We start from the raw sequence: 25,049 nt of genomic DNA on the forward strand, positions 1-25,049 counted from the left end.
TCTTTCTTCTTTCTTCTTTCCTCCCGCCTCCCTCTCACCCTCCTTTCCTCCTTCCTTTCCGTTCCCTTCCCTCTCCTCTCCTCCCCTTCCCTTCCCTTCCCTTCCCCCCTCCCCTCCCCTCTCTGCCAAGATTTTGTTTTTGGATAGTTGCAACAATTTTACCCCTTTGAATGGCTCAAACCTTTCCTTTGGCCTCTCTAAGCCATTTCTCAAGGCTCCCCATTTGGGGTTGGGTGAGAAGACCGGATGTTTCTCCTCATTTCTGCTTTTGCAAATGGTCCAAAAGGCGTCTTAATCTTTGACTTTGCCAAATGAACGGCCTCAAGAGATTTCCCTAGCTGGTTGTTTGGCTGTGATTGAGAAAAATTGTGGCTTGTTTAAAGGAACCATTTTGCCCAGAGGTGTTTTTCGATAAAATGGCATTTCTACCTGCCGTGTCAGAAAAGTGTGGCGTTTATGGACTAAATTTATTCCCGGCTCTCCCATGCCAGATTTGATAGGTGAACAAATTGAAGCTGTAAATTGTAAGTCTGAACCCAGTTCTATAGTGACGGATGTCTCCTTAATGGCATGCATCAAATAAGTTTCTGGTCCATGTGGCTGATTTCAAAAGGAGGCTCGCTTCCTAGAAATCAGACAATCCCAAGCAGAAAAAATAAATTCAATGATGGGGATCTCAGAAGCAATTTTCCCCCAAACCCCTGGACTGATCATTTAAGGCAGGGGTCTTCAAACTTGGCCCTTTTATGACTTGTGGACTTCAACTCCCAGAATTCCTCAGCCAGCATTTCAACTCCAATTCTGGGAGTTGAAGTCCACAAGTCATAAAAGGGCCAAGTTTGAAGACCCCTGATTTAAGGTGAGGGTGGGTGAAGACGCTTCAAAAAAGCTGCTTTGCTTTCTGCCTACATCCTTCTGAGCTGCCCAGGACTAACAAGCATTTGCATTATATGCAGAATACCACATTACCTCAATGAGTGAGGGATGTTATTCATTTATCCATTCGTTCATTTGATTTGATTTTTTTTAATCCCACCTTTATTTCTTTATAACTCAAGGTGGAGAATATGCTGTTTCCCCCAAAACAACAATCCTGTGAAGTGGGTTGGACTGAGAGAGAGAGAGAGAGAGAGAGAGAGAGAGAGAGAGAGAGAGAGAGAGAGAGAGAGAGAGAGGGAGAGAGGGAGAGAGAGAGACTAGTTCAAAGTCACCCACTTGGCTTTCATGGCTAAGGCAGGACTAGAACTCACCATCTCCTGGTGATCGACTCAAAGTCACCCAGCTAGCTTTTCTGCCTACGGAGGGACTAGAACTCACCATCCCCTCATTCAGTTGGCTTTCCTGCGTAAGGTGCAACTAGAGCTCACGGTGTCCTGCGATTGGTCCAAAGTCACCCACTTGGCTTTCATGGCTAAGGCAGGACTAGAACTCACCATCTCCTGGAGATCGGCTCAAAGTCACCCAGCTAGCTTTTCTGCCTACGGAGGGACTAGAACTCACCATCCCCTCATTCAGTTGGCTTTCCTGCGTAAGGTGCAACTAGAGCTCACGGTGTCCTGCGATTGGTCCAAAGTCACCCACTTGGCTTTCATGGCTAAGGCAGGACTAGAACTCACCATCTCCTGGAGATCGGCTCAAAGTCACCCCAGCTAGCTTTTCTGCCTACGGAGGGACTAGAACTCACCATCCCCTCATTCAGTTGGCTTTCCTGCGTAAGGTGCAACTAGAGCTCACGATGTCCCACGATTGGTCCAAAGTCACCCACTTGGCTTTCATGCCTAAGGCGGGACTGTATCTTACCGTGCCCTGTGATTGGTCCAAAGTCACCCAGCCAGTTTTCATGCCTAAGGTAGGACTCGAATTCAAAATTACCTGGTTTATCAGCCTGATCCCTTAACCACTAATTTCTCCATCGCCCATCTCACCTAACGGACTCTGGTCCATTTATATTGCAATAAAACAATAGGAATACATGAATCAGAGCACAGTTTTTAAAATGGTTAAAAAGAAGTGAAAACTTACAAGTTTTAAAAAAAATACTCAGATTAAAAAGTCAAAGGGTTGGAGGTTAATAAAGCAGCGGGGGTGAGCTTAGGGCACCAGCTATCCTTAGGGCTGCAGGATACTTTTAGGCCTTCCTGCTAATTGGCAAAATCAGGTTTTAACACTTCCAGAAAATGCTTACCTCTCCTCTGGGGATCATATATTACACAGAGCAAGGGCAGCAGCTGAGATCCTTTTAGATCCTGCCAGTCAAAAATCCCTAATTGATGAGATATGTTCATCCTGCTTGACTGGCTGGGATTTTTTATTTATTTAATTTAATTTATTTTTATTTTAATTCCATTTATATCCCGCCCTTCTCCGAAGACTCAGGGCGGCTTACAAGCTTAGCAGTAGCCTTCATCCTATGTATATGCCAGCTTATTAGGGCTTTCACACACACACACACCCCAAGCGGCATTATTACAAAGTCAGCTTTAATTGCCCCCAACAATCTGGGTCCTCATTTTACCTACCTGGGAAGGATGGAAGGCTGAGTCAACCTTGAGCCTGGTGGGACTCGAACCTGCACTAATTGCAGGCAGCTGGGGTTACTTAAGGAGGCATTAGCCCACTGCTCCACCAAGGCTCATTTGAAGGCTATCTGGCGCTTCGGGAGGCATCTGCCTCCAACTTCGCACAATTTAACATAGGAACTTTTATAGAAGTTACTTAGATCATCCTCACCTACAAACAGCAACAGCACATAGATTTAGGTACCACTTCACAGTGCTTTAAAGCCCCTCCCGTGGTTTACAAGAGTCAGCCTTTTGCCCCCAACAATCTGGCTCCTCATTTTTACCAACCTCGGAAAGATGGGAGCAGTGTTGGGGTTCAAATATGTGAACAACCGGTTCTCTGTGTTGGATGCCGCTTCCGGAAGTCCATTCTGAGTCTGGGCAACAAAAAAAATTAGCTACCGGTTCTGCCGAAGTGGTGTGAACCGGCTGAATCCCACCACTGGATGCGAGGCTGAGTCAAACGTGCGCTGGTCAGGATCGAACTGCTGGCAGTGAGCTGAATTAGCCTGTGATACTGCATTCTAACTGCTGTGCCACCAGGGTCTTGGCTGGCTATCAGCTCTTAGGCTGTTGCGGCAATTCCCAACCTTTTCTATACCCTGCACTCCTAAAACGCTTCTGATATATTCTTGCACCCGTTGCAAAAGTTTCAAATAACGTCAGTGAATTATGCATATACACTATGATTTTGAAAACCGAAGTTTTTGCACCCCCTGAAATATCGTCTCGCACCCCCAGTTGGGAACCCCTGGGCTGTTAGATATTAATAGCACTTAGACTTAGACATTGCTTCACAGTGCTTTACAGCCCTCTCTAAGTGGTTTACAAAGTCAGCTTAATTGCCCCCAACAATCTGGGTCCTCATTTTACCTACCTTGGAAGGATGGAAGGCTGAGTCAACCTTGAGCCTGGTGGGATGCGAACCTGCACTAATTGCAGGCAGCTGGGGTTACTTAAGGAGTCATCAGCCCACTGCTCCACCAAGGCTCTCCACCAAGGGTCAGAAGAACAGAAAAACAGAGTTGGAAGGCCCCTGGAAGACCCTCTAGTCCAACCCCTGCTCAGACAAATGATTTCAGACAAATGATTGTCCAATCTCTTCTTAAAAACTGTGAGTTATGAACCATCCATAACTTCTGGAGGCAAGTTGCTCTATTGTTCTCACTTGTCAGGAAATTTCTCCTCAGTTCTAGGTTGCTTCTGTCTTTGATTAATTTCCTTGGTAGGAGCTCCTCACCACGTACCAGAACACTGCTATCATTTAGAGCCTTGGTGGAGCAGTGGGCTAATGCCTCCTTATGTAACACCAGCTGCCTGCAATTAGTGCAGCTTCGAGTCCCACCAGGCTCAAGGTTGACTCAGCCTTCCATCCTTCCCAGGTAGGTAAAATGAGGACCCAGATTGTTGGGGGCAATTATGCTGACTTTGTAATAATGCCGCTTGGGGGTGTGTGAAAGCCCTAATAAGCAGGCATATACATAGAATGAAGGCTACTGCTAAGCTTGTAAGCCGCCCTGAGTCTTCGGAGAAGGGCGGGATATAAATGGAATTAAAAAAAAAATTAAAAAATTGATAGAATTGAATAGAGCTGGAAGGAAAGGAAAGGAAAGGAAAGGAAAGGAAAGGAAAGGAAAGGAAAGGAAAGGAAAGGAAAGGAAAGGAAAGGAAAGGAAAGGAAAGGAAAGGAAAGGAAAGGAAAGGAAAGGAAAGGAAAGGAAAGGAAAGGAAAGGAAAGGAGAGGAGAGGAGAGGAGAGGAGAGGAGAGGAGAGGAGAGGAGAGGGGAGGGGAGGGGAGGGAAGGGAAGGGAAGGAAAGGAAAGGAAAGGAAAGGAAAGGAAAGGAAAGGAAAGGAAAGGAAAGGAAAGGAAAGGAAAGGAAAGGAAAGGAGAGGAGAGGAGAGGAGAGGGGAGGGGAGGGAAGGGAAGGGAAGGGAAGGGAAGGAAAGGAAAGGAAAGGAAAGGAAAAAAGAAGTGAAAAAGCAGAACAGGATGGAAAAATGGAAAGAAAAATAGAGAAAGACAAAGATTAAAGGAAGGAAAGAAGGAAAAGAAAGAAAAAGAAAAACAAAGAGGAAGGAAGGAAGGAAGGAAGGAAGGAAGGAAGGAAGGAAGGAAGAAAGAAAGAAAGAAAGAAAGAAAGAAAGAAAGAAAGAAAGAAAGAAAGAAAGAAAGAAAGAAAGAAAGAAAGAAAGAAAGAAAGAAAGAAAGAGAAAGAGGGTGTCAGACCTAGTAAATGTATTTGGCAAACATACTGAAGCAAGTGTTAACCTTGGTCTTACGGTCATATTAGAATGCTGATGGCACCCTAACTAGACCCCCCGGATTAATTTTGGGTTCATTAGAATCTCCCAACTCAGAAAATGAGCTGATTAAAATAACTGGGTTAAGCCTCACAAACACACCCATACTCGAAGAGGTGAAGATCTGCTGAAGTTCTCATAATTATGATGAGTGGTGGGCTGAATTAATTCCAAATGCCACGGACCAGCAACGTTTTTTGAGGTGCTGCAGCATGGAATTAGGATAAGGGGTTTCGTCTGAATGACAGTAATGAGCAGATGCAGGTCACTTTCTCCAGATATTTTTTTTTAAAAAAAGGTTAAGACTCTAGAAAGAGTGCAGAGAAGAACAAAAAAGATTATTCGGGGGGCTGGAGGCTAAAATGCACGACCAACCGTTGCAGGAATTGGGTTTGGCTAGTTTAATAAAAAGAAGGTCTAGGGGTGACGTGACAGCAGTCATCCAATATTTGAGGGGCTGTCTCAAAGAAATGGGGGACGTCAATCTATTCTCCAAAGCACCTGAAGTCAGGACGAGAAGCAACGGATGGAAACTAAGCCAGGAGAGAAGCAACCTAGAACTAAGGAGGAATTTCCTGACAGTGAGAACAATTAATCAGTGGAACAGTTTCCCTCCAGAGGTTGTGGGTACTCCAACACTGGAGGTTTTTAATAAGAGATTGGACAACCATTTGTCTGAAATGGTATAGAGTTTCCTGCTTGAGCAGGGGGTTGGACTGGAAGACCTCCAAAGTCCCTTCCAACTCTGTTATTCTGATTTAGCCCAAGAAGAAGACATATCAGCCAGACCTATGCAAGAATTAAGGAGGAACTTCCTAACAGTGAGGACAATTAACCAGTGGAACAGCTTGCCATCAGAAGCTGTCGGTGCTCCATCACTGGAGGTCAAAAAATTCATCAAGGAGAGAAGCAACCTAGAATTAAGGAGAAAATTCCTAACAGTTAGAAAAATTAACCAGTGGAACAACCTGCCTCCAGAAGAAGAAGAGACTGGACAGCCATTTGTCTGAAATGGTATAGGGTTTCCTGCCTGAGCAGGGGGTTGGACTAGATGACCTCCAAGGTCCCTTCCAACTTTATTATTATTATTATAAAACATTTATTCAAAAAACATGAAACTCAGTCAACTGAACACTCAAATTGACTGGCACTAATGGTTGACACGTGTTGCTGCCAGCATCCTAGGTATCAACCAGGTATCTCCTTAAAATGTAAGGTGTTCCGAGTAGCACAGTTTTTTGTAGCTTTCCTGGAGTTATTGCAGGAAGCTGCAATTTCCTGATGTATTTTGCAAAGTTTTTGGACATAGTTCCCAGTGCCCCGATGACAATGGGTATCACTGTTACGCGTTTCATCCATAATCGCGCAGTTTCAATGGCCAGGTCGCGGTATTTCGTAATTTTTTCCAGTTCTTTTTCTTCAACGCTGGCATCTCCTGGTACAGCGATATCAATCAACTATGATGATGATGATGATGATGATGATGATGTTATTATCCTGCTAAGGTCTAAAGTTGCATGCGAGTCTTGCACTCAGTTTGCACTGAGAAGGAACATGCACCTGCTCGTCAAAACATCACCTGTGGCTTTGACACACCTCCTTGACGCCCCATGCAACAATACGTTTGCACAAGGAGACCCTTCCAGCTCACTTCACACCTCTTCTGTCCCTCCATTGCTCACCTCGCACCTCTAGACAATCCGTAAGCTTGCCGAAGTGTCCAACCTTAATACACCCTCTATGCCAAATGGAATTTTACACATCCATTCCACAGGACTCCGAACTTCAAAAGAAATCTGGATAATCGCAGCAGAAGATAGAAAAGATCAAATGGAATATCTTTTTAAGCAGATCTGAGCAGATTAATTTTCATCCTGGGTTAGCGCAGCCAAGTCTCTTTTTCCCCCTTCCCTCCCGTCATCCTTGCCATTTTGTTAAAAAAAAAAACTTTCCTTTCATGGCTTTCATCTCTTTTGACGTCTTATTCCCCTTCTCCCCACCCCACCCCCCACCCCCGGCTCCTGTTGCAAATTAAAATCTGTTTAAAATATTCTCTCCCTTCTCTCTCTCTCTCTCTCTCTCTCTCTCTCTCTCTCTCTCTCTCCCTTCCGCTTCCCCCCCCTTGAAAAAAAGAAAACAGAAAGAAGCCATGCATTCTTTTGAGGGTTCAGGGACAAATCTTGATCTGTGCTTTGTCTTCTTACTCTGGGGTAGAAATAGCCTTTGGTCGTAAGGAGGGAAGAAAAAAAAAGATGAATGGAAGTGAAATAAAATATGGAGATGTATATGGAGATTCTCAGTCATCCAGGTCAGGATTGTCCCAAAGGTGCTTTTTTTTAAGGAGGCAACTGTACTTTCTTGTTTTCCTTTGAAGACGCTTCGCTTCTCATCCAAGAAGTTTCTTCAGCTCTGACCGGATGGTGGGGAATGGAAGGATTCATACTCCTTGTCAGGACCCACCCCAAACCACGTCTTAGGAAGACAAAAACTCTTGGAGTCAGGATTTTAGTCCAAAAGAAATCTTTACTATGACGTGCTCGGTTGTAGGAAATGAGACAGGGCTTAATATTTCCACGATGTAAACCCTTATAAAGAGTTCCCGGTTTAACCCCCCTTAATCCCCATTTGGTCAGTCCCCCCCCCCATCCTTCCTCTCGTATCATCCATCTCGTGGGAAAGAGGAAGTTAGGACCCTTTTGTTTATTGCTGACAAAACCCAGATGCTAACCCCCCCTTTTGTTTCCCCAGTTCAAAAGGCTTCTCCTTTCCTTTGAAATGCCTATTGCCGGTTCAATACACATCTATCCTCTTCTCTTCGGGAGATGACAGAATCCATGGGATAATGTTTGAAACATTCCATTTATGAATATGATATAGATGGATTCTGACAGTCCGCTCTCCTTAGAAGAAGGATGTGTCCATCTGTAGGGGGAGAAAAGAAAAGAGAAGAAAAAATAACATGTGTAAATGTTAACTCGGTTTGTTTGGATATTCTGTATGAAATCTCTTAAGCAGCTTTGGTGCTTTAACGTGGTGTTTGCTGACCCATTCATTTTCTGAGGAGGGGAGGTGTTTCCAAGCCACTAGATATTGAGTTGTTCCATGATGTCTCCTGGAATCCAGAATTTCCTTCACCTCGAAATGTTGTTCTCCTTCCACCATGATGGGAGGTGGTGGTGGTGGAATTTTTGTTCGTAGGGGAGATTGTTGTTCTCTCTTTATTAGACTGCAGTGAAAGATTGGGTGTATTCGTCTAAGATTTTTAGGTAGTTCTAATTCAACTGTTACTGGGTTTATGATTCTTTTAATTGGAAAAGGTCCAATGTATTTTGGTCCTAGTTTTTTACAGGGTTGGAGAGACTTAAGGTATTTTGTAGACAGATATACCATCTCTCCCACCTTGAACGGTGTGGGATCAGATCTTTTCTTGTCTGCCTGTGTCTTGTGTGCTAATCTAGCCTCTGTTAATGCTTTTCTGACAATAGGCCAGGTGTATTGTAACTGAGCAATCCATTCCTTTAGTTCTGGAATTACCGGTTCTTTTGGGGTTAGGTCAGGTATGGGGTTGAAGCTCTGGCCTGTGGCTACTTGAAAAGGAGTGTAACCTGTGCTGGAGTGAATTGCGTTGTTATATGCCACTTCTGCGAAAGGCAGCAGGTCTGTCCAATTGTTCTGCTGAAAATGTACATAACATCTTAAATATTGTTCAAGTACAGAGTTAGCCCTTTCAGATTGACCATTACCCTGAGGGTGATGACTAGATGTCAGTCCTTGGGTGGTTCCTAACAGAGATAAAAATTCCTTCCAGAATGCTGAGGTAAATTGCACCCCCCTGTCAGATATGATGCGTAGTGGTGCTCCATGCAATCTGTAAATATGTTGTACAAAAAGTTTTGCTAATGTTTTTGCAGTAGGAATTTTTGGGCAAGGTATGAAATGGACTTGCTTAGAGAACAGATCAGTAACAGTCCAGATAACGGTGTTTCCGTTGCTTTCTGGTAGTTCCACAATAAAATCCATGGCTATTTCTTTCCATGGGGCTGAGGGATTTGCCACTGGTTGTAACAGTCCTGGCGATTTCCCTTGTAACCTCTTGGCCATTGCGCAAATTTGACAGCTACCCACATAGCTTTCTATGTCCTTTTTCATAGATGGCCACCAAAATTGCCTTTTAGTTAAGTGTAAGGTTTTTACAAAGCCAAAGTGTCCTGCTGATTTTGTATCATGGCACAGTTGCATGAAATTGATTCTCTGTGTGGCAGGTATATATAGCTTCTCCCCCACCCACGGCAGTCCATCTTTAATTGTGCACACATGTTTATTTTTCTGGAACCATTCATCACTTTCCAAAGATTTCCTGAATTCTATTCCAGTTTGGCTATCTACCTTCGGTTTCATTTTTTCTTGTGCCCTGGTGGTGACTGGTGCTGCCAGTTGTTGTTCCGGTACAAGTGGTTTAAAGTCAGTAACTCTTGTGCTGTTATATTGGGGCATGCGGGATAATGCATCTGCCAGGAAGTTCTTTCCCCCCGGTAAGTGTTTGAGAGTGAAATTGAATCGGTGAAAGTGTTGGGACCAGCGGGCTTGCTTAGGAGTGAGCTTCCTGGGCGTTTTTAGTGCTTCTAAATTTTTGTGGTCAGTCCAGACTTGGAAAGGTATTTTATTTCCTTCCAAAAATTGACGCCAAGTTAATAATGACCACCTTAATGAGAATGCTTCCTTCTCCCATATTGGCCATCGTTGTTCAGTTTCTGTAAGTTTCCTGGATGTATATGCGCAAGGTTGCAACACCCCCTCATCATTTTCTTGTAGTAATACGGCTCCGACTGCTACGTCGCTCGCATCTGCCTGTATTACAAAAGGTTTGTTGGGATCTGGGTGTTTAAGTACAGGTTCCGCAGAAAAGAGTCTCTTTAGCCTCTCAAATGCTGCTTGACATTCCATTGACCATTTCAGAGGCTGGCTGGGCTTCACGGGTGACCCCCCCTTCGTTTTCAACAAATTTGTGAGGGGCATGGCTATTTGGCCAAATGCAGGGATGAATTGGCGGTAGAAATTTGCAAACCCCAGGAAACTTTGCAATTGCTTCCGTGTGCGGGGGGGTGCCCACTCTAGTACTGCCCTGACCTTCTCTGGGTCCATTTCGATGCCCTCTGGGGATATGCGATATCCCAGGTAGTCGATTTTTTCCTTATGAAATTCACACTTCGATAATTTAGCATATAAATGGGCAGCTCGCAATTTCTTCAGGACTGCTCTGACTAGTTTGATATGTTCCTCTTTGGTTTCTGTGAAGATAAGGATGTCATCGAGGTAAACCAGGACCCCCTTATATAGGTGCTCTCTCAGTACGTCATTAATTAATTGCATAAAGACTGCGGGGGCCCCTTGCAGTCCAAATGGCAATACTTTGAATTGATAGCACCCCATTGGGCAGTTGAATGCAGTTTTCCATTCGTCTCCTTCCTTAATCCTAATACGGTAGTATGCTTCCCTCAGGTCTAGTTTGGTAAAAATCTTTCCTTTCGATAGGTGGGATAGCATATCCTTCATTAGGGGAAGGGGGTATAGATTACATTCACTAATTGTATTTAGGTTCCGGTAATCCACAACCAAACGAAAGGAACCATCCTTCTTCTCCCTGAACAGAACCGGGGCGGCTACTTTGGGTTTGGCGGGCTCAATAAATCCTCTTTCTAAGTTTTTCTTTATGAATCTTTCCATTTCTGCCATTTCCCTTGGGCTCATGGCATACATCCTGGGTTTTGGGAGTTTTGCCCCAGGTTTGAATTCTATGGTGCAGTCTGTGGGGCGGTGGGGGGGGAGCTCATCTGCTCTTTCCTCACTGAAAACCTCAGCCAGGTCCCTGTATTCCTCCGGTATCTCTGTTAGCCCCTTCTCTTCCCCCACTGCTGCTTTTTCCTCCCTCTGGGTTGGGGGGGTGTTTGGGGGTTTTACGTTTTCCTGTTCCCCTTTTGGGAAGTTGAGTTCTGCAGTCCTCCAGTTTATCCCGGGGTTCCATTTCTTCAGCCATTCCAGTCCTAAAATCATTGGGCATGCCATGCCTGGGGCCACTATAAATGTTATGTCTTCCTCATGGGACCCCAGGGACATGTGGAGTGGTAGAGTGGCTAAGGTAGCTGGTCCCCCCCCTGCTATAGACCCGTCTAATTGACTGAAGGAGATTGGTTGTTTTAGCCTCCTCACTGGGATGCTCAGTTCCTCCACCAGTGTTGGGCTGATGAGGCAGCGGATGCAGCCAGAGTCTATCAAAGCTTTTATTTCATTGGCTTTTGGTGCAGAGGAAGCTAATATAGTTACTGTCTTAAGTATGGGTGGAAGAGGTCCACTTACCAAAGGTTCTCCCTCTGAGCTGTCTTCCGAGGTGTCCACCGCCCCTGCAGTGTAGGCCGGAGTCCAATCCCAGGTTTTGGCAGAAATTGTGGACTCTACAGCCTCTGTCCCCTTCATGGAAGATTCTTTTGGGTTGCCTTGAGACTTCCCCAGCTTTTTGGAAGATGGTGCCTCTGTTTTGCGTGGAGGGGCTTTCGAACGACATTCTGCAGCACGGTGGCCCTCTCTCCCGCAATTGAAACATCCCTTTGATTTTTTAGCCGTGGCCGGTGGGTTTTCCCCCTCACGTGTTTGCTCGAGTGGCGGGCGGCCCCATGGTTTTCCTCTGCGTTGTCTTTTCAATAGGTCTATTTCCACTTCCTCTGCCAGGACATACCAGTCATCGAGATGGTAGGGGTCTCCCCGAGGCAGGCAAGCGTCATACAGGTCGTAGTTTAGACCGTCTTTGAAATGGCTGAGGAGGATGTCTTCTGGCCAGTTCAGCTTGCTGGCGATGGCTCGGAATTCTTGGGTATATTCGGCCACTGTTCTCCTGCCCTGCCTCACCGTCTTGATTCTCTCCCGGGCCTTCCGGTCAGCCAAAGGGTCCTCAAATCGTCGCCTCAAGGATGACATGAATCGGTTGAAGTCGTTGAGTTCTGGGGCGTTGGAGTCATACAGGTTCACCACCCAGTCTGCGGCCGTCCCGTCCAGGGCAGATTGCACAATTCGGATGCGTGTTTTGTCACTGGGGATGTCCCGTCCGTACTCTTCCATGTAGCTGAGGACTTGGGTTAGGAAAAATCCCAGTCGTGATGGCTCCCCCTTGAATTTTGCTTCCAGGGGTGGGAATCTTTGGCTGGATCGTTGTCTGCGCCGCGGAGTGTATCGCTCCTCATCTCGATCCCCATCTGTGGGTCTGGGGGGGGTGGGTACCGCTGAGTCAGCAGCTCCTGTTCCATTGGACAGCCCTGGGGTTTCAGGTGTTGGGTCCCTTCCGTTACCCCTCCAGTTGCGACCCCAGGTGTTGTGGTTTCCAGCTCTCTCCTCCCTTAGTGAGCTCAGGGTTGTTTTCATCAAGTCAATAGTTTTTTCCAGAATCCGCTCTTCCTCACTGGCGTGCAGGGAGTTCTCCATCTCTTGTTTCCATTCCGGTTGGTGGTCGCTCCGTCTCAGGGTCACTTCTCTCGAAGCCTTTTTCCACTCACTTTTCCTTCCAACGCCCATCGACCACCGGGGTTTTTGTTCGTGCTGCTCCGCCGTTTCCTCCCAGGAGGAATATGATGCCTCAGTTTCCCAATGTTTCTGGGAGTTCGGCTGGGGGGAAGGCTCCTTCTCCGTGGGGCTTTCTTCCCTTCTTGCTTCATCGTCAGACATCATATTTATTTGCAAAGTCCCCCGGTAAGGTTCTTCTTCCCGGGTTGACTTTCGTTGCAAGCCCTGTCTAATGTCAGGACCCACCCCAAACCACGTCTTAGGAAGACAAAAACTCTTGGAGTCAGGATTTTAGTCCAAAAGAAATCTTTACTATGACGTGCTCGGTTGTAGGAAATGAGACAGGGCTTAATATTTCCACGATGTAAACCCTTATAAAGAGTTCCCGGTTTAACCCCCCTTAATCCCCATTTGGTCAGTCCCCCCCCCCCATCCTTCCTCTCGTATCATCCATCTCGTGGGAAAGAGGAAGTTAGGACCCTTTTGTTTATTGCTGACAAAACCCAGATGCTAACCCCCCCTTTTGTTTCCCCAGTTCAAAAGGCTTCTCCTTTCCTTTGAAATGCCTATTGCCGGTTCAATACACATCTATCCTCTTCTCTTCGGGAGATGACAGAATCCATGGGATAATGTTTGAAACATTCCATTTATGAATATGATATAGATGGATTCTGACACTCCTTGCAGACAGCCGGTCATTTGCATCCTTTTAGAGAGTCGTTGAGGCCACTTGGAGGTTTATCTGTGTCCTCAGAGTCACCTGAGTAGTGCAGATGGGTGTGGAGCCTTCTTGGAATTGCTGAAAGGGTTGGAACACCCATTTGCACCACTCAGGTGACCCTGAGGACACAGGTAAACCTCCAAGTGGATGGAAACTAACCAGAGAGAGAAGCAACCTAGAACTAAAGAGAAACTTGCTAAGGGTGAGAACAATTTACTTGTGGAACAACTTGCCTCCAGACGTTATGGGCACTCCAACACTGGAGACCTTTAAGAAGAGACTGGACAGCCATTTGTCTGAAATGGTATGGGGGTCTCCTGCTTGAGCAGAGGCTTGGACTAAGAGACCTCCAAGGCCCCTCCCAACTGAGCTATTCTGTTATTCCATTCTACCATCTGAATGACCGAGAAAGTGGAAGAAAGCGGTACTAATTCTCTTCAGTGCGGTCCTCATGAATGCCCCACATCCTGTCTTTCATCTTCCTTGGAGTAGCTGAGAGAACTTTCCACCGCCCATCAGCAATGAAGTAGCAGGGTGGAAGAGGTTAACCTAATAAGAAGCCCGCTGTTCTACCGGCCAAGAGATTCGGTCTCTTTTTGCGGGAGTCAAATAAGAAAAGACGTCCAGCCACCTCGTTGCTCTCATTGTAGCATGATATCGCATTAAAAGAGTTTAGGATTTCGAATGGAATGTCAAATATAATACTGTAGGGGAAGGGGGAAGAGTGGGCAGCCAGAGCTTCAGCCCAAGATTTGTGACTCTTGTTTGCGAGGCCTGCCCAAGAGTCGGTAGAACGAGACACTGCATCAGCTGTCCAGCTGCCCCATAAGGTGCATTGATTGCCTGTTGGCCTACCGTTCCAATTCGAGCTGCTGGCTTTAACATTTAAGTCCTTTATGGAATTGTTATGTGCTTGTGGCTACTTTCCTTTGTGACCAGAGGCAAGCTCCCTGACAAATCACCAACGAAGACGCAGTGAAGGGAGAGAAGCTATCAAACCCAACATATTCTCTTCTTTATATAATCCTTTATATAATCCACAGGGAGGGCCTTCTCAGGGTACCGCCGGTAAAAGATTGCCAGCAGACAATACCCAAGGGGAGGGCCTTCTCTGTGGATGCGCCGGCCCTTTGGAACCAGCTGCCTGTAGAGCTTAGGGCTGCCCCCGACCTACGTTCATTCCGCCGGGACCTGAAGACCTGGCTCTTCGAGCTTTCTGGCCTGGACTGAGGGTATTAATTGGGGTTTTAATTGGTTTTTAATTGGGATTTTTATATTCAAGGTTTAATATAACCATTTTAATTCTTTTAAATTTTGTAATAGTGGTATTGTTTCTTTTAAAAAAACCCTGTGAACTTCCCTGAGTCCTATGGGAGTCCTACGAGATAGGGCTCGCAACTTGGGAGTCATCCTAGATTCACAGCTTTCTCTATAGTAGCTGTGACTAGGGGGGCCTTCGCCCAGGTTCACCTGGTGCACCAGTTGCGGCCCTATCTAGACCGGGATGCCTTACGTACGGTCACTCACACCCTTGTGACCTCTCGTCTGGACTACTGCAACACTCTCTACATGGGGCTACCCTTGAAGACCACTCGGAGGCTCCAGCTGGTACAGAATGCAGCCGCGAGAGTTGTGTTGGGAGTTTCCCGACACTCCCATGTTACACCTCTGCTCTGCGAGCTGCATTGGCTTCCAGTTGTCTTCCAGGTGAGATTCAAGGTGTTGGTAATGACCTACAAAGCCCTACATGGCATGGGTCCGGAATACCTTGGGGAGCACCTGCGGCCGGCGTCAACTTCCCTCCGCCCAGTACGCTCCCACAGAGAGGGCCTCCTCAGGGTGCCTCCGGTCAAAGAATGCCGACTGGTGGCTCCCAGGGGGAGGGCGTTCTCTGTGGGCATGCCGGATTTATGGAACCATCTTCCGGTCGAGCTCCGGATGGCACCTGACCTTCGCTCCTTCTGGCGCGATCTCAAAACCTACCTTTTCGAACAAGCTGGCCTGGCCTGATGGGATGGGGTTGGGTTTTACTAATCTGTTTACTAACCTACTTTTTAATGTGTTTTAACTTATTCGTGGGCATTTTGTTTAATCGTTTTTAATTTTTGTATCTTGTTTTTTTAATATGTATTGCCCTGTTCACCGCCCTGAGTCCTTCGGGAGAAGGGCGGTATACAAATAATAATAATAATAATAATAATAATAATAATAATAATAATAATAATAATAATAATAATAATAATAATAAGTCTAATAAACTAAACTAAACTGTCCCGGCCGCGCCACATCCATCCTCCTTCCCCGTTTAGCTGAGCTACTACAAGGTCACACTCTTTCCGACCGCCTCCGACATATTTCCTGCTACCTTCCTTAAGCCTACTAAATCATACTGCAAATGTGCATTAAGAACATAGGATATTGGACATATTCTATTGCTTGTTTTGAGTTGCGGGCTCCCTTAGAACAATAGGTTCTTTCCCGTTTTTCAGTTTTAGATCTGGCTTTCCTCTTATCCCATTCAGCTAGTTTCCACCGGCTAGCCATTTCCTCTTGCAGCTGTTTTTTACAGCTTGCCTTCTTTCTTTTCCCACTCTGAAGACCTACATGGCTATCTTGCATCCTCCCTTTATGTTATCGTTTCCTGGTTCCCCACTGCAGTTTCTGTGAAAGGCTTGTTTCTCCACTTATAAAAGTTTCCACTACACAGCAGATTCGATTTTGAATGTTTGAAGACCTTTCATTTACTTCTAGCAGAATGGAATTGGGTTATCTGTCATGCTCCAAGAACCAAGAATGAGTGAGTGAGTGAGTGAGTGAGTGAGTGAGTGAGTTACAGTAGCTAGTTATGGCCATGGTGGCCAACCTACGGCACGCATGCCGCAGGTGGCACACAGAGCCCTCTCTGTGGGCACGCGCGCCATCGCCCCAGTCCTAGGCCTTCAGCCGGGTTTTATAAAACCTTTTCACTTTAGGCCTCCGTTGCCATGTGCAAAAAAAAAAGGTCCAATCAATCAATCAATTTAAACTTCTCGCAGGAAAAAAAAAAAAGATCTCGGAAAAGTTGGAACTGATTTATTGAACTTTTTAGTCCCACCCTGTCTGCCGTTACCACCACAGCCATGCCCACCCAATGGGACACGCCCACCCAATGGGCCACACCCACCCAATGGGCCACGCCCAGCCGGCACCCGATGATACATAAGTGGGTTTTGGGGTTGCAGTTTGGGCACTCGGTCTCTAAAAGGTTTGCCATCACTGGTCTATGGAGATTCACAGTCATCCAGGTTACGGTTGTCCTAAAGGTGCTTCTTCAAAACGCAACTGGACTTTCTTTTTCCTTGAAGACATTTTTACTTCTCTTCCAAGAAGCTTCTTCCATTCTGAGTAGTTTCTGGATTGTTGTTTCCCTGTGAACGGAATCTTGCCGGGCCAAAACAAACTATGGAGCAGTTTGTCTTAAGACGTTGTGGGTGCTTCATCCCTGGAGGTTTTTAAGAAGAGACTGGACAGCCCCTTGTCTGAAATTGTATAGGGTCTTCTGCTTGAGCAGGGGGCTGGACTAGAAGACCCCCAAGGTCCCTTCCAGCTCTATTCTGATTCTCAAAAGGTTCTGTAGTGGGATAACATGAAGTTGAACTAAAAAATACACACCGTTCCAAGTGAAGTTTGGTTTTCTTCGCTCGGTGCGACAAGTAACATGGAAAGTGCAAGAAACTCAATTGCCGGTTTAGTTTAGTGACTATCTAAGAGAGTCTTCAGACTCGCCATCAATCACCCAGATAATTTTCCATCTCTTCAGTTATGCAAATTAAATCACACACATATACACACACACAAAAAAAAACCTGCGTTGCAAGGAACGTAAGAGCTTTGGCACCAGCCCCTGAAAGCGTTTCCTTTTAGAAGTGCTGAGCAAATGTGGCACAATCTTTGTGGTGGGGATGGGGTGTGTGTGTGTGTGTGTGTGTGTCATAGACAGATTCTCAAACTGGGATGCTTCATCTCAAAGTGTACAGGTGGCCTCGACTTAACGACCACAGCTGAACCCAACAGTTCGGTCGCTAAGCAGGACCGTGGTGAAGTGACTTTTGCCCTACCTTTCTTGACACAATTGTAAAGTGAATCACTGCAGTTGCTGAGTTAGTAACACAACTGTGAAGTGAATTCGGGTTTCCCCCATCGGCTTTGCTGGTCAGAAGGTCACAAAAGGGGATCACGTGACAAACACACACACACACCCGGGACACTGCAACTGTCATAAATGCGAAGCAGTTGCCAAACGTCTGAATTGGGATCACGAGACCGCGGGGGATGCAGCGATGGTCGTGTGAAAAACAGTCGTAAGTCACTTTTTTCAGTGTTGTAACTTCAAACGGTCACTAAGTGAATGGTTGTAATTCGAGATCTACCTGTAAAGAGTATCTTTTTCCATGCTATTTGACTTCAGTGGAAGAGTTCAAGTCCATTCCATTTTCCATCTGGGAGATGATGATGATGATGATGATGATGATGATGATGATGATGATGATGATGATGATGATGATTATTATTATTATTATTATTATTATTATTATTATTATTATTATTATTATTATTATTATTATTATTATTATTATTATTATTATTATTATTATTATCAATAATAATAAAGTAGGAAGGAATCTTGGAGGTCATCTAGTCCAACCCCCTGCCCTGCTCAGGCAGGAAACACTATACCATTTCGGACAAATGGCTGTCCAGTCTCTTCTTAAAAACTTCCAGTGTTGGAGCATTCACAGCTTCTGGAGGCAGGTTGTTCCACTGATTAATTGTTCTCACTGTCAGGAAATTTCTTCTTAGTTCTAGGTTGCTTCTCTCCTTGACTAGTTTCCATCTGTTGCTTCTTGTCCTGCCTTCAGGTGCTTTGGAGAATAGCTTGACTGCCTCTTCTTTGGGGCAGCCCCTGAGATATTGGAACACTGCCATCATGTCACCCCCACGTCCTTCTCATCATTAAACTACACATACCCAATTCCAGCGACTGTTCCCTTTTATGTTTTATCCTCCATCCCCCTGATCATCTTTGTTGCTCTTCTCTGTGCTCTTTCTAGAGTCTCAACATCTTCTTTACATCCTGGTGACCAAAACTGGCTGCAGTATTTCAAGGGTGGCCTTACCAAGGCCTTGTAAAGTGGTATTAACACTTCACATATTGCACGGAATCTAAATTTATTATCCAGCATTAAAAATGGATGGAGCTTCAATCACCCCATCTTGATACTGATTTTGAGCCACGCCCTCCTTTGTGGGGGAATTTTTATTTTATTTTTGCACCTTTTTTCCCCAATCTTGATTGCCCGACAGGATAAGATTCATTGCACAAAATTAGCTAAGACGGAATTTACTGTATTTTTCCCTGCTTTATGCAATAATTAAGTATTTCCTTCACCATTCCCTTTTTCTGATTCCCCCCCCCAACTTTCCAGTCCATTCTACAACTTTTTGCGTCTTAACTCCGATCCATCCCGGTTGAGATAGCCAAGGACAGCTTGGTGCTGCCACCTGCTGCAGCTGTGTGGAATTGCAGCCTAGCTTTTTGAACAGAGAGTTTTGATTCTCCCACGCTGCAGGCAGTCCTCGACCTACGACCACAGTTGAGCCCAAAATATCCATCGTTAAGCAAGAGGGCTGTTAAGGAAGCTTTGCCCCATTGTACGACCTTTCTTGCCACAGTTGTTAAGTGAGTCACTGCAGTTGTTAAGTTAGTCACCCAATTGTTAAGCGAATCGCTTCCCCCATGGACTTTGCTTGTCAGAAAGTCGCAAAAGGGGATCACAAGACCCCGGAACACTGAGACCGTCATAAGTGCGAGTCAGTTGTCAAGCATTCAAAGTTGTATTGCATGATCAGGAGGGTGACGCAACAGTCGTAAGTGTGAAAAAACAGTTATGGGTCACTTATTTCAGTTGAACAGTCCCTAATGCAAGGACAGGACAGGCCCTATTTTATGACCTTCTTTGCTCTGGTTGTAAAGCGAATCCCTGCAGTTGTTAAGTGAAACAACTGACTTTGTTTCTTGGACGCCGGCTAGGAAGGTCGCAAATGGCGATCAGATGCCGTGGGATCAAAGGCCCCAATGGGAGTGAGTGCGAGGACTGAGGGCAAATCTTTTTTCAGTGCCTTTGTAACTTTGAGCAGTTGCTAAATGGAGGCTTGTAAATTGAGGACTCCCTCTCCGGCATTTGTGGAGAGGCCTTCAGGAAGGCGATCGGCCCCATGGAAGTTGCCAAAAGGCCTTTACAGAGTCACATGGCTGAGATTTTCAGGTTGGTAGAAAATGTGAATTGGAAAGAGGGAAGGAGGGTGGGAGGGAGGGAAGGAAGGAAGGAAGGAAGGAGAGGGAGGAAGGAAGGAAGGAGAGAGTGGAAGGAAAGAAGGAAGGAAGGAAGGAAGGAAGGAAGGAAGGAAGGAAGGAAGGAAGGAAGGAAGGAAGGAAGGGTGGAAGAAGGAAAGAAGAAAGGAGAGAGAGGGAGAGAAGGAAGGAAGGAAGGAAGGAAGGAAGGAAGGAAGGAAGAAAGGAAGGAAGGAAGGAAGGAAGGGACAGTGGAAGAAGGAAAGAAGAAAGGAGAGAGAGGGAGAGAAGGAAGGAAGGAAGGAAGGAAGGAAGGAAGGAAGGAAGGAAGGAAGGAAGAAGAAAGAGGGGGAGAGAGGAGGGAGGGAGGAGAGAAAGAGGGAGGGAAGGAGGGAGGGAGGAAGGAAGGTGAAAGGAGGGAGGGAGGGTGTAGAAAGGAAGGAAGGAAGGAAGGAAAGAAGGAGAAAGAGAGAGAGAGAGAGAGAGAGAGAGAGAGAAAGAAAGAAAGAAAGAAAGAAAGAAAGAAAGAAAGAAAGAAAGAAAGAAAGAAAGAAAGAAAGAAAGAAGGAAGGAAGGAAGGAAGGAAGGAAGGAAGGAAGGAAGGAAGGAAGGAAGGAAGGAAGGAAGGAAGGAATTCAGCCCGTCCACCTCCTCCCCAATGAACAGATTTTGTCTTGGCAAAAAGCAGAAGCTGTTTAACTTAATAAAACTCGCAGTGGGGAGGCCAGATAAGTATTGGACTTTGCTGCTCCCCATTTCAGTTCTTTTGCAAATAAGCTTGTTTTCCAGGCTCAGCTACTTCGGAAGGAGAGAAGTGGATGAAATTACTGAGGCCACCCGCGGAAAACAAATCCCCACCCCCCCCACCCCCAAAATGTATTGAGATATTGTTTATTATGCACAGCCCCACATCTGTATGCAGGTTAACTGGAACCCACATAATTTTCATTTCCTAAATGGGGAAGCCCATTCCTAGCTATTTGCAATTATCTGTACCTATTCCTGATACAGGACTGTCATTATTATTATTACGTATTATTTTAAAGGACAGTGTATCTAGGTCAAAACATAGACAGAAGAGATATTTGCAAGGAAAAGGTGCAAATGATAAAGAACACACATTGGGGGGAAAAATCATAGGTAAATAGGACTTATAAATGGCCCATAGGGCTGCAGAGATGGGATAGGAAGGTCTTTATATATTCAAAAAAAATGGAGAAAAATCCACACTGACAAACGCAGCCAGTTAAATTTGCTAGAAGCTTTCCTGCTTCCTAGCTACCTGTTTTCCAAATTTCTTCTGCTATTTACATTCTCCACCTAAGTTCAAAACTTTTGGGCACTTCATGCCTGGGGGCGAAACTACACAATAGGTAAGAAATGGTGAATTTGGACATTGGCACCGTCACATCGTTAACCTGCGGTTACCGTCTCATGTTTGGGCTTCAATTTCCAAACTTATCTTCTTCAAACATCGGTATCTCTTTCCGTGGACATTTTGACTTTACGAAGTCATAGAAGATAGAAAAACAGAGTTGGGAGGGGCCTTGGAGGTCATCCAGTCCATCCCTCTGCTCCAGCAGGAAACTCTATACCATTTCAGACAAATGGCTGTCCAGTCTCTTCTTGAAAACCTCCAGCCATGGAGCACCCACAACTTCTGAAGGCAAGTCATTCCGCTGTTTAATTGTCCTCACTGTCAGAAAGTTTCTTCTTAATTCCAGGTTGCTTCTCTCCTTGATTAGTTTCCATCCATTGTTTCTTGTCCTGCCTTCTGTTGCTTTGGAGAATAGGTGGACCCCCTCTTCTTTATGGCAGCCCCTCAAATACTGGAAGACTGCTATCATGTCACCCCTAGTCCTTCTTTTCATTAAACCAGACATACCCAAATCCTGCAAGCGTTCTTCGTGTGGTTTAGTCTCCAGGCCTTTAATCATCTTAGTTGTTCTTCTCTGCACTTTTTAAGTCAGCACCTTTGTGGCTCTCTAATCCAAAGGCAGGTCTAACTAGACCAGCTCGTTGCTTTGAGATGCCTTGGCAGTCTGGCTGATCAACCCTTTGTGAAGGCCTCTGGAACGTTTGCCAGAGGGCTGAATTTGTGCCAACGGGGACTTTGCATCAAGGACTGCTGCAAAGGAGCAGAGAAGTAAGGTAAGGGGAAGTTCTCCATGTTCAACCATAACTGGGAACATTTTCTTTGTGCCTCTAAATTGCAATAACAGAATAACCAAGTTGGCAGGGACCTTGGAGGTCATTTAGTCCAACCCCCTGTTCAGACAGGAAACCCTATAGCATTTCGGACAAATGGCTGTCCAGTCTCTTCTTAAAAACTTCCAGTGTTGGAGCATTCACAGCTTCTGGAGGCAGGTTGTTCCACAAATTAATTGTTCTCTCTGTCAGGAAGTTTCTCCTTAGTTCTAGGTTGCTTCTCTCCTTGACTAATTTCCATCCGTTGCTTCTTCTCCTGCCTTCAGGTGCTTTGGAGAATAGCTTGACTCCCTCTTCTTTGGGGCAGCCCATGAGATATTGGAACGCTGCTATCATGTCACCCCCTCGTCCTTCTCTTCGTTAAACTAGACATAACCAATTCCAGCAACCGTTCTGTTATGTATGCAGGCCACCTGCATAGCAACAGCCACCAGGGGGCGTTGGCCTGAACGGTTTTGGCGGGAAACCCAGTTTCGGCGGGAAAACTAGGGCCAACCCCATTGGCTGTCCGCTTACCTGGTTAGGTATTTAAGGAGGCCAGGTAACCCTCATTCCTCAGTACGCTACCCCCCTTCCAATAAAGAGCTGAACACGTACTCCGGCTGGCGTCTCTTCCTTGCGTCGGACCCACTACACAATACGTTCCTTATATGTTTTAGCCTCCAGTCCCTTAATCACCTTTGTTGCTCTTCTCTACACTCTTTCTAGAGTCTCAATATCTTTTTTTTAATATTGTGATGACCAAAACTGGATGCGGTATTCCAAGTGTGGCTGTACAAAGGAGAACTCTTGGTTTTGCAGTGAATTTTTCCCTAGCATGCTAAGTTGTTGCATTTGCTTTTTTTTTCCCCCTAATGTGCAATGTGTAATATGTGTGTTTGTGTTTAAGGCCATTGGTAAAAATCCAATTAGTATATAGATATCAACAGCAAGAGGAAGCGTAATGTAAATAATGGAAGATGAAGAATTATTGTAATTCCTGTCTGAACGGAAAGATCTATCCTTACTTAAGTGGAAAATCTATGCTTAATTAAGAGATCATTGAAAATCACAATATCGAGAGTTTTATATTAAGAGAAGCCCATATGTCAGGTACGAGACAAGCTTATAGATGGAATTATGATACAAAAATGGTTTCCGAGTTGAAATAAATTATGTGTCAGATTTACTTTTCCTATCTAAAGTTACTTTGGACATGAAGGCATTAGTCCAACAATTTAATTGGCTATTTTTATGCAAAAGGAATTGGACATACTTTTCAATAAGAAATACAGGTCATTTATGATTTATGACCAGAACTGTTTGGGACCAGAATTTCCATCATGTCATTGTAATTGTAAGTTGAGTCGAACTCAGTTTTATGAGTATTTTTAACAGTGTTTGTTAAATGAATCATTGTAGTTGTTAAGTGAGTCCAGCTTCCCAAATCACAGTCACATGATCACTGGATACAACAGCTGGTTGTAAATGTGAGCGAGTTGCCAAGTGCCCTTATTGTGAACCCGTGACCATGAGGATGGTGCAACAGTCCTAAGTGTGCGTACAGACAATAGATTACTTATTCCCAAGGCCATCGTAACTTCGAACTGTCTTAAATGAAAAGTCGTAAGTCCAGGACTACCCATTCAGAATATTCTTGCAGCAGTTACTACGTGCAAAGCTAATTCAGTGCACTTTGTAGAGGATAACCCCATAGTAATATTTAATTTCAAAGAGAGAACAGGTTGAAAAGAACATTCCATTTTTATACTTTATTCCACGCTTGGTAACATTGCCACCATAGTCCAAAAGGTGCTTTTTCAACAGGCAACTGGACTTCCTTTGTTTGTTTGTTTTTTCTTGAAGACATTTCACTTCTCATCCAAGAAGCTTCTTCAGCTCTGGCTGAATGGTGGAGAATGGAAGGATTGGTGTTCCTTGCAGTCATCTGCTCATTAGCGCTCCCTCTGAGAATCACTGAGGCCACCTGGAGATTTATCTGTGCTCTCAGGGGTGGCACCTTTTTGGAACTGCTGGAAAGGACTGTGTTGTATACAGGAGATGGGTGGTGTTGTATCTCTCTCCCCCCCCCCCCCGTTGAGAGGGCTGCTCAAATTTCACACAGATAGCCTCTTTGACCCCTCTTTCAAACAAGCAGTCTTCTCTGTCCGGAATGTGGACTTTCTTTGTCTCAAAAGAATCGCCTTGTCTTTCAGATGCAGATGGACCACCGCATCTTGTCCTGATGGGTTTCTTCTCCTATGTTGTTGCCACGCGTTTGTGAAGCGGTTGTTTCGCTTCTCCGATGTACAGATCTGCACCTGTCTCACTGCCTCATACTGGATATATCACGTTGCTTAATTTGTGTCTGGGTGTTTTGTCCTTGGGGTGGTCAAGTCTCTGCCTTAGTTTATTCTTGAGTTTAAAGCGTGTGTGCATGTTGTGCTGGCTGAAAGTCCTCCAGAACTTTTCATATATTCCTTCAATGTATGGACTCTTGACAATGTATGCCTCTTGAAAAAGCACCTTTGGGACAACCATGACCTGGACGACTGAGAATTTCCATAAAAATTGCCACAGTAGATGAACAACAAAAATCGTCTATACCAGGGGTAGGCAACCTTGGCTCTTTTACGACTCGTGGACTTCAACTCCCAGAATTCCTGAGCCAGCTGGCTCAGGAATTCTGGGAGTTGAAGTCCACGAGTCGTAAAAGAGCCAAGGTTGCCTACCCCTGATCTATACTGTTGTGACTCAGGGCCAGCCTGTGGTTTCGGCAGCCGGCTCAGATGTGTCGGAGGACTCAGATGAGGGGGAGGAGGACCGTGTGGGAGACGAACCGGTTGATGATGGCGTGGAGGCTTGGCAGAGTTCCCAGCCGGGGCCCTCTTCTCAGCTGCGTGAGCCCGATAGTGCGGAAGATGATGACCCACAGCTGGCCCTGTTCAAGGACGCCCGACGCAGGAGGCAGTCGAGCAGGAACAAACAAAGAAAGAATGTGGGACTCCTCGGGAGGAGGCACAGGGAGACCACACCCTGAGCTCTCTATAAAAGGAGTGTTTGGGGAGGGGCTGGTTGCTGAAAGCAACTTTTCCGCTTGAGAAGACAAGCTCTAGTGTTTTTGTTAACTGCGTAATTAAATCTTGGCAGAAGCCTTTTAGCCTTGGACGCTCTCCAGTCTCTTCTTTTGAATAGGGGTTTGCTAGAAGAGGGCTGGTTCAGAACATATACTAATAGATACAATTCCAGCATTTTTTTAAAAAAAAATGGACTATCCATTTTATTTATTTATTTATTTTAATCCCATTTATATCCCGCCCTTTTCCGAAGACTCAGGGCGGCTTACAATTTAAGCACAAACCACTCCCGAAGGAATACACCAGGGGTCTTCAAACATGG

General features: G+C 45.4%; 1 long non-coding RNA gene across 1 annotated transcript in view; it reads left to right on the plus strand.

The window, feature by feature from the left end:
• Positions 1 to 4,162: 4,162 nt before the first annotated feature.
• Positions 4,163 to 25,049, plus strand: part of LOC310635705 — a 172,312-nt gene continuing 151,425 nt past the window's right edge. Inside the window, exon 1 of the long non-coding RNA XR_014491482.1 lies at positions 4,163 to 4,782. This is a non-coding gene — a long non-coding RNA (uncharacterized lncRNA). The remainder of the gene's footprint in view (positions 4,783 to 25,049) is intronic.

This window comes from Vipera ursinii (assembly GCF_947247035.1).
Source record: "Vipera ursinii genome assembly, chromosome: 2".
Taxonomy (NCBI): domain Eukaryota; kingdom Metazoa; phylum Chordata; class Lepidosauria; order Squamata; family Viperidae; genus Vipera; species Vipera ursinii.